Consider the following 8546-nt stretch of genomic DNA (forward strand, 5'->3'; position numbering starts at 1 on the left):
GAGTCCCTCGCAGGGGTGAGAGGGACTGGTCGCGCTTCCGCCTTGTATGAGTATGATCACTGTGGCTGGGTGACGGTCCCATCTGCCCGCCCCCGTGTAGCGGGGAGACGAGCCTGCACGTGTTGCGCTCCTCTCTCTCTCTCTCTCCTCTCTCTCTCTCTCTCTCTCTTTTCTCTTTTTTTCTCTCTCTCTCTCTTTTCTCTTTTTTCTCTCTCTCTCTCTCTCTCTCTCTCTCTCTCTCTCTCTCTCTCTCTCTCTCTTTCTCTCTCTCTTTTTCTCTCTCTCTCTCCTCTCTCTCTCTCTCTCTCTCTCTCTCTCTCTCTCTCTCTCTCTTTCTCTCTCTCTCTCTCTCTCTCTCTCTCTCTCTCTCTCTCTCTCTCTCTTTCTCTCTCTCTTTCTCTCTCTCTCTCTCTCTCTCTCTCTCTCTCTTTTTCTCTCTCTTTTTTCTCTCTCTTTTCTCTCTCTCTGCCACGATACCTCTAATCTACTGTAATTCCGGTGTGTGCTAGCGTCCTCGTATCAACTGAGTTCCTATTCCTCTGCAGTTGCTTCCTGCCGCCGCCGCCACCTCTACCACCACCACCCACCACCACTACTACCACCACCTCTACCACCACCACCTCTACCACCACACCTCTACCACCCACACCACTACCACCTCTACCCCTCTACACCACTACCACCACCTCTACCACCACTACTACCTCTACCACCACCACCTCTACCCACCTACCTCTTACCACCCACCACCTCTGCCACCTCACCACCACCACCTCTACCACCACCCACCGCCTCTCCACCACCCACCAGCACTACTACTACTACCACCAGCACTACTACCACTACCACCACCACCTCTACCACTACACCACACCTCTACCACCACCACCTCTACACCACCCACACTACTACCACTACCACCCACCAGCACTACTACACCCACCAGCACTACTACCACCCACCACACACCTCCTCACCACCACCCCACCAGCACTCCACCTCTACCACTCCTCCACCATTTCACAACACCTCCCGTGGTTTCTCTGGCGTAACATTTAGGTCTGGGCTGGAATGTTGTGGTGAGTCTGAGCCACTCCGCCACCTGTGAGAGTCCCTACCTTACCTTACCTTACCTTACCCTACCCTACCTTACCTTACCCTACATACCTACTACCTTACCCTACCTACCTTACACACCCACCCTACCTACCTTACCTTACCCTACCTTGTACCTTACATACCTTACCCTGCCTTACCCCTACCTTACCCTACCTTAACCTACCTTAACCTACATACCTTACCTTACCCTACCTTACCTTACCTACCCTACCTTACCTTACACCTTACATACCTTGCCTTACCCTACCCTACCTTGTACCCCTACCCTACCTTACCTTACCTTACCTTACATACCCTACCTTAACCTACACACCCTACCTTACCTTACCCCTACCTTACCCTACCTTACCCTACCTTACCCTACCTTACCCTACCCTACTACCCTACCTTACCCCACCCTACCCTACCTTACCCTACCTTACCTTAACCTGCCTTACATACCTTACCTTTTACCCCTACCTTACCCTACCTTACCTTAACCTACTACCTTACCCTACCCTACACTTAACCTATCTTGCCTTACCCTACCTTACCCTACGTACCTTACTACACATACCTTCCCCTACCTACTACCTTAACCTACCTTACCCTACCCCTACATACCTTACCCTACATACATACATACCCTACCTTACCTTACCCTACCCCTACCTTGTACCTACCCCTGCCCCTTACCCCTACATACCTTGCCTACATACCCCTACCTTGCCCACCCTACCTTACCTTACCCTACCCCTACCTTAACCTGCTTAACACCTTACCCACCCCCTACATGAATAGTCAACGACCCTCCTGTTTCCGCTTGGCTAGGAGTGTTTTGTGAAGGGAGGGAGAATTATGTTCGCCAGTGACATTCTCTCCTGATTGTGTGCCCCCCCTCTCCCTCCATCATCCTGCCCCCCCCCCCTCTTTCCCTCCTCCTTGCCCTTCACCCCTCCTCTCCCTTGCCCCCCACTCCCTTTCCCCCTCTCCTTCCCCCCTCTCCCTTCCCCTCCCTCCTCTCCCCTCCCTCTCTCCTCCTCCCTCTTCCCCTCTTCACCTCCTTCCCTCTTCCCCTCTTCACCCCTCCCCCCCTCTGTCCTCCCACCTCTCTAAACATTGATGTACCTAAGACTCGTTTCTGCAGGAGGCAATAACCGCATTAACGGCGGGACTGAAACGGTGGGTGACGGGCGCCCTCTCCACCACCCCATACCGTTGTGGTCTTGGCCTATGTTTATGTATGTCGGAGTGAGGAGCTTATTTTCACCTGAAGATTAACTGCTCTCATATGTATCATAGTGTCTAATCATCAGGTTAAATAAGCAAGCTGTGTGTGTGTAATCCTCCGGTGTTTGTGTGTGTGTAATCCTCCGGTGTTGCACGCGTTGTTGACACATTGTTCTCGTAGTGTCAGCGCAGTTTCCACGTAGAGTCTCCTGCCGGGGTAATGTTGCAAGTCGAGAGGAAAGTAAAAATTGCAGTTGCTCATGGCTGATAGAAGTATGGTGATGGGGTGGTATTGTGTGTTACCACCGTAAGATTATGTAAGTGGCGATGAATGACCTAAGTTGTTTTGGGTGAGATGACAACAGGTGGGGGGAGGGGGGCGACACATACCCTACACTCCGTATGATCCTCGAGGTACAGGTGTGATGCAGTGGACGTTGACGACTCACCTGTGGGCACGTGACGTCATCTAGGTGTTGTCGTCACAGAGGTCCAGAGGTAATTGAGGAGCAACAGGTGACGTGCACAGGTGTGGGTGAGAAACAGTAAGAATTTGTGGTTAGTTACCCAAGAGGCCTCGTCCCTCCTGTAAACACGTGATGATGCTTACTGCATATTTGGGAAGAGGAGGTGGGGCTACCAGGTGGTACAGTTGGAGAGGACAAGTGTTTGCTCTCACGCCCACTGTTGACATTTCAGTGGGGCTGGTATTAGAACTGGGCTGGTCTAGCTGCTGCCCGGCCGTGTGCTGTGCTGTCTCTCACAGTGAGTTTGGAGTCTGCCTGACCTGGGTGACTGCACGTTTGGCAGTGGTGCTGGAGGCTGTGGCGAAGGAGGGAGGCATGTGTGTGTGTGTGTGTGTGTGTGTGTGTGTGTGTGTGTGTGTGTGTGTGTGTGTGTGTGTGTTCCTACTGGGGTCCAATTCGCCTCCATCCCCCCAGGCACAGAGACTAAGGGACAAGTCACTGAGTACCCCGTTGTATCCTGTGGCCGCCGGATCACCAGGAGGAGTCAGCCACAGCCTAACAGGAGAGAGCGCCCCCGGTTGACACTTGTACCTGAAGGGTGTATCATACAAACTGGTCTGTCGAGGGTTTGTCTTCACCTGGCCGTAGGTACACAAGCACAGCAAGCAGAGGACACACACACACACACACACACACACACAGTTCTTTCAAGGTGATTCTGGAAAATATTCTCATTCACTATATTTTATTACCTGTATTTATATGAGTTCAATATTAGTTCTTCTGCATCGACTTGAGTTGCCAATGCCTCATTACAGTGGTGGTCTGGCTGTAGGCGGCACCACAGCACAGCGTGAGTGACTAACATGTGTCGCGAGGTCCCTTTAATGCTGTGACTTACAAACGGACATTTTGGACGAGCAGGACGGGGGGATTCAGAAGCATTTGCCTTATCGCCTGAAGATTTACCCCCCTCCCGTTAACTTATATCACCTTATCATTAACCACTAACTTAACCTACCTCCCCCCAGCTATAGTCTCGGTGAGTTTTAATCATCAGGTGAAATAAAAGATGGGAGTAGGAGGGGCTAATCTTCAGGCAGATAATATTAGTTACCCCAGACAGCTCCTAGCCAGCCCGTCAGTCCCCACACACTTACAGTACAGTACGACCTTGAAGCGATGTTTACTGAGAGGAGGAAACTTGTTGATGATGGGGGGCTCCTGATTATCTTTTTCAAGTCCGACGAGCTCCGTATCTTTCGCTTGTGTGTTTATCAAGCGTACAATGGGATGGACTGATAGGGGGGGGGGCGGGTCGCTTGTGCTCTACTTCAGCTTACTCACATTGCCCCCGTTTTCGCCATGGTCTGGGTGGGGGGAGGGGCCGGCTTCCTCATACATTTAGCGTCATGAGAGGGGTAGACGATGTAGTATGGGTTGCCCACTACACTAGGACCATCAGGGGAGGGTGTGTGTTGTTGACGTGGGTGGTTCGCCAAGCAGCTGTGCAGGAAGGTGTGTTGGTATGGCTGGCGGCGAGGTGTTAATGGTGTACAGGATGACAGACAGACAGTGTGTGTGTGTGTGTCAACTGGTACTGTACTGGCCTCAGCTGCTGCGCCCTCCTTCTTCTGTCTTCGATGAGTTATCTTCATCCGGCCTTTATAATTAATTCCTTCTTGTATCTTTCTGCCATCTTTCTCTCTCCGTCCCGGGTCTTTATCGTTATTACTATTATCATCGTCACAACAGTTCAGCTCTTCGTTATTGTGGTTCCTCGAGGTCTGGTCTCCACCCATCCCGCTATGTATAAGTTCCCATACTATTGTTTATCACTGGACTTCCTCGGGTAATGTCTGGTGCTGCTCCTCGCTAGTGTAACTCCTCCCCCACTCACCCGTTTCCGCTGTAGCATCTCTCAGTCAGGTATCTCACACCCCCCTCCGTTCTTCACTCCCAGAAATAAAGGTCGTTGAGGGGGGAGGTGGGGGGCGTGGGTTGATGGGATGTGTGTATATATTGTTTATTCATTCCAGATACTCGTGTTGTTATCCCTAGTGTGTGTTAAATGTGGTAGCCTTTCAGTGTGGTTGGGGTGGTGGAGGTAGGTGTGTTAGTGTAGTTGGGTGGAGGAGGAGGTAGTAAAGGGTGGGTGTGGTGGAGGAAGGCGGCCACCTGGCGTAAACATTGTCACTCACGAGGAACGCCACAAGAAAGTTCCTTCCTCCCTCCCCATTCCTTCCTTCCTTCCTTCCTTCCTCCCTTCCCTCCCTCCTTCCTTCCTTCCTCCCTCCCTCCCTCCTCCCTCCCCTCCCTCCTTCCCATTCCTTCCTTCCTCCCCATTCCTTCCTTCCTTCCTCCCCCTCCCTCCCCTCCCTTCCTTCTCCCTCCTTCCTTCCTTCCTCCCCCCTCCTCCTCCTCCTTCCCTCTCCTCCCTCCTTCCTCCCTCCCTCCCTCCCTCCCTCTCCCCTCCCCTCCCCTCCTCCCTCCTCCCTCCTCCCTTCCCCCATTCCTTCCTTCCCCTCCCCATTCCTCCCTTCCTTCCTCCCTCCTCCCTCCCCTTCCTTCCTCCCCTCCTTCCTTCCTTCCTTCCTCCCCCCTCCTTCCTTCCTCCCCTTCCTTCCTTCCTCCCTCCTTCCTCCCCTTCCTCCTCCTCCTTCCTTCCCCTCCTTGGTGCCCTCGGTTCCAGGTTTAACGCTCTGGAGTCTTCTGTTGCGGATGTTGACTGGCGTGTTAGCAGTGTTACATAACGACAGCAACAACAAAACTTACAGGAGTCATTGTGTCGTGTAGGAGAGTGGTGGGGGGAGTAACCCACAAGGTGTACTGTGTTGGTGTAGTGTTGTAGGTGCAGACCAGGGTACACTCACTACACGGGCGGCGGGCTATCTGACTCGCCTCGCCTTGTACCCAACCATGCAGGCAGGTAGGTATGCGGCAGCGCCTCTCACCTCACCCCCTAGCTGCTGGCCCCAAACACGTGGATGAGCCACAAATGTTTCTACCACAGCTAAAACTAGTTAGCGGAAACCATTATTTTATCTCATTAATGCGATGTTTGGTAACTTTATTAACAAAAGACGGCGGCGTGAGTGGTGGCGACCAAGCGAGCCGTACCTCCTCTTGCTCAGGGTGATGGTGGTGGTAGGCGAAATTGGTGGAGGTGAAATTTAGCGTTTTGTTGTTGGTGTGGGGGGGCGTCTGGGGATCTGTCCTGTACGCTGGTAGAACGGGACAACGTCGGGAAGGATGGAGGGGGTGGAGGGCAGGTGTGTATGTATGTGTGTGTGTGTGTGTATGTATGTCTGTGCGCGTGCGGATGTGTGTGTGGAGGTTGGCTCGCCTCGCCGGCCTCACGTGTGTGCGTCTGGAGCCACCACCAGCAGGCTGCGGGCCACCGATCAATACCTCTATACTGTACTCTCCCACACACACTCTCCAGGTCTCCTCAAACACTCGCTCTAACACACCCTTAACAACGCACTCCAAACATCTTTTATTAATTACGTGAAATATAAGACGGAGTGAATAAAGAGCGCAGTTTAAACCTAGTATAGATCCATGTGTGTGTGGCCCCTCTCCTCTCCTCACTGATGTTTACTCTCGTTCACACGTCCAGTTAACGCTACCTGACGTACGGCCGGGGCTCATACACAGTACTGCTCTCTCTCTCTCTCTCTCTCTCTCTCTCTCTCTCTCTCTCTCTCTCAGCAGATTCTAAAACCACACTGAATTTTTTTTTATTATGAAGTTAGGTATGCTGCTGCTTGGACAGGTGGTATTGAGTGCTGTAGGTGGATAAGGGTAAGAATTAGTGTGTGTGAAAGGGAGGAAGGAAAGAAGGACGGTTGAAGGAAGCGCCCCTGTGTTGTACAGTATAGTAGGTCGGGTACAGTACTTTGGCTGTACCTGTAAGGGAAGGACGAGGGAGAAAATTCTTCGTTGTGCTGACTGTATCTGGCTAGTTTTCCCTCATTAATAGCGATGGAGAGAAATAAGAGAGAGAGAGAGAGAGAGAGAGAGGGGGGGGGGGTTTAGTTTATCAGACGAGAGGTAGGGGGGGGGAGGGTTATAGGAGAAGAGTTGCATGATATGTTAGGTAGCCGATTCACTCTCCACTACAGACTCAAGATATAACCTAATTGCAGTTTAACCTAACCACCCATAAGTTTTTTGTGTCATCAGTTCTATACTTGACTGATTTTGTCACTGGCGGAGAATGTCGCTCGCTAAACTCACTTACTCACTCACTAAACTAACTCACTCACTCACTAAACTAACTCACTCACTCACTAAAACTCACTCACTCACTAAACTCACACTCACTCGTCAGCCAACCCGGGGGGAGGGGGAGGCGAACGTAAAATTGAATGTCACTGACTAAGAAAAATCGATTTCTACTCAACCTGCCTGGACGGTGTAGGAAGTGGCTCGTTTTTTATGTGTGGGTGATTCGTTAGGAGGAGGAGGAGGAGGAACAGGGTATTTAGCAGATAGATATAAATTACACAGTTCCTGTTAGGTAGTAGAACATTATATACACACATATGATAATAATGGCTGGCCCTCGTGTAATGAGGACGGCTGGCCCAAGGGCCACCTAGGCGTGAATTTGTCTAAGGTGTAGAAGCTGTGGCCAACACAACAACCGCACCCTAAGTTAACGAGTTGCTTGACCCGGTGTCAAGGAATAGTCCGAGAAGACCGGACAACTCGCCAACTGCACGGCTAACCATTACCCCGGAACACGATCCGCAAATCGATAAACATCCAGGTCCCTAATTACTGCTGGGTAGACAGGCAAATGGCGTGAAGAAACTTGCCCATAGTTTCACTCACACACAACTGGGGAGAAGGTGTAAGACTTGACTGTACGTAATTGACTGAAACCTGAAATAAAAATTAAAAATATAATAACCGGAGATACTGAGACAGGCTTTCACTTCATTAGCTAACGTTCACTTCATTTGTTAGGTTTCATTAGATTATGTCAGGTTCGGTTAGTGTCAAGTTAGGTTAGATTAAGTCAAATAAGGTTAGATTAGCGTCAGGGTGTGGACTCCTCAGATGAAATAAGGTGGGGTGTCTAATCTTCAGGTGATCCTCTTGATCCTATACTGGTGAAGGCGTTATGGGGAGAGAGAGAGAGAAAGCACACACGGGTTTCTCTTTAAGAACGTTTAGAGGTGCGGAAGGAATGAAATAACACCCCCCCCCCCTCTTACACACCCCCTCCTCACACCTCCCTCCTATCTTCTCTCACCATAACGCCTTCACTCCATTCCCCCCCTCATCCACTCCACTTCCCTCATCCACTCCACTTCCTCATCCACCCACTTCTTCCTCATTCACCCCACTTCTTCCTCATTCATTCCCCACTTCTTCCTCATCCACTCCACTTCTTCCTCATCCACCTTCTTCCTCATCCACTCCACTTCCCCCATCCACCCACCTCTTCCTCATCCTTCTTCCTCATCCACCACTTCTTCCTCATCCACCCCTTCTTCCCTCATCCACCCACTTCTTCCTCATCCACCCACTTCCCCTCATCCACCCCACTTCTCCCTCATCCACTCCACTTCTTCCTCATCCACCCACTTCCCCCATCCACCCACTTCATCCACCCACTCCCTCATCCCCCACTCCTTCCCTCATCCACTCCACTTCTTCCCTCATCCACTCCACTTCTTCCCTCATCCACCCACTTCCTCATCCACTCCACTTCCCCCTCATCCACTCCACTTCCCC

The sequence above is a fragment of the Homarus americanus genome, unplaced genomic scaffold (assembly GCF_018991925.1).
Source record: "Homarus americanus isolate GMGI-L3 unplaced genomic scaffold, GMGI_Hamer_2.0 scaffold32929, whole genome shotgun sequence".
NCBI lineage: Eukaryota > Metazoa > Arthropoda > Malacostraca > Decapoda > Nephropidae > Homarus > Homarus americanus.